The sequence below is a fragment of the Centroberyx gerrardi genome, chromosome 9, assembly GCF_048128805.1.
Source record: "Centroberyx gerrardi isolate f3 chromosome 9, fCenGer3.hap1.cur.20231027, whole genome shotgun sequence".
In the NCBI taxonomy this organism is placed as follows: domain Eukaryota; kingdom Metazoa; phylum Chordata; class Actinopteri; order Beryciformes; family Berycidae; genus Centroberyx; species Centroberyx gerrardi.
In genome coordinates this window covers 12,875,948-12,877,974 of record NC_136005.1, presented here as the reverse complement: position 1 = coordinate 12,877,974, position 2,027 = coordinate 12,875,948, and positions in this window count along the sequence as shown.

Below are 2,027 nucleotides of genomic sequence, written 5' to 3'. Positions count from 1 at the left end.
TGAAATTCACCCATTGCCCGTCTGCTCGGATGCCTAATGCAACACAGGAGGACTCTTATGTGGATGGAGGAGCACCCACACACGTATGCACTCACACACACACACACATATACACACACATACACAGATGAATCTATGCGCAAATAGACATAAAGTGAACAAGACATACATGCGCGCACACGCACACATGCCCACAGGTTATATCAACCCATGCCCCCTCATTGGGCTTTAATCATTTCACCAAGTTATCCGGATCATCCATTTATACCCGCTGTCTCAGCACCCTGCTTTAAGCCCATCCCTCAGCCTGAAGCCAGGAGCCATCAGCAAAACAAATTACAGGGCGTGTCTTGTCACAACCCATTCATTTCCACTGAGCCAGGTCTCGTCCTCCAGGAGGCAGAGCAGGACAGCTAACGCAATTTATATGGCCACTGGCCTGGACACAGCAGACTGATGACCTGCCTGTGTAACTCGCTGACCTGAAGCTTAATAACAACAATATATCAGCTGCCCTCTGGTTTAGGAGGAGCAGCTTGTCTTTGGAGAGAGATTCTGCCCGGATCAGGCTTTATATGAGGCGAGCCTCTCTGTGTCTCTGACTTCTCTCCTTCTCTTTCCACTTCTTAGCCCCGCGACAGCAGGGGCTCTAAGGATCGCGGTGTCTGTTGTTCGGTCGGTCGCTCCGTTCACCACTTTTGATCAGAATATCTGCTTTTCACACAGTAATGAGTATCACTTGAAACTTTTTAGTGACACATTATAGTCATTTAATAGGGAGTTGAGTATCAACATTGGACTATCCAGATAAAGTGGGACCAAACTGAATTGTCCACATCTGTTCCATTTCAACTATTAAGCATGAATGGTTAGAGATGCAGCCTTGTGACCAGAAGCTTGCCAGTTCAATTCCCCAAACCAACAGTGGAAATCTCTGTGGGAAACATGAGCAAAAACCCCAGTTCCCTCCTTCAAAAGTTACTGTCCAGGCACTCAATCCCCAACTGTTCAAGTGAAGGCGCTTAGTGGCCAAGAGTAGAAGACTGTGTTATTCCTCGGCAGCTCCAAGGCGTAACCCATCCCTGTCTTTTTTGTTCACCTTCTTTCCTCCCGTCGTTAACTGGACTCCCAATGGTAGAGGAGGGCAGCAGAAGTGTTTGTGTGTGCATCTCGAGGCTTCCAGCTGGTCCCTTGGCCGCACAACGACCTCAGCTGAATCACATCTGACCCAAGACCAGCACCCAGAAGCGTCACAATCAGCCCAGTGTGGAGACTTTACACAGCAGTGTTTACTAAGCACAGCAGGAATGCAAACTTTCTGGGGAAAAACACATCATATCATGTAATGCTCTAATTGCAGACTGATACTGAATAAAACACCACCTGCTGTCATTTGATCTACAAAAGCTTAGGGTGTTTTTCATTGTCAAATAATGAAGACTTGCAATTAGAGCAGTGGGGAAAATACAGGGATCGGACAAAATTACAAAAATACCTAACAATATATGAATATCAGTATGTAGAAGTGCTACTCTTTGCCGTCAGAACAACTTCAGTCTTATTGGAAGGTGCGTAGTGAGATATTGGATTATTTCTCAAGAAGGAAAGCCTCCAGTTCTTTGAGGAATGGGGGTGGAAATCTACTAAACACTCTGCAGAACGTCCCATAATAAAGGTTTAATGATGTTTAGATCTGGCGAGCTATAGAAGGCTTTTGACATCATCAGTGTGGGACCGTCCACTTTATGGATGCCTCAATCCTAGCCTCTCATCAGGGAGGGATGCTAGACTTGTCTTGAAGTGTGATCAACTTGCAGGACTCGTCTGGTTTGTGAGACTATATGGAAGCATTATCATCCGGGAATATGGGAATATCAAGACAGAACAGTGTCTTATATTCCTTGGCTGTTATACAACCACAAAGAGAAATCATCGGAACTAATGACTCCCACAAGATGGCTGCTCACTATTACAGATCCACTGCTATGTAACAGCTGCAACAGATATTGTGCATCCTTTGGCTTTCT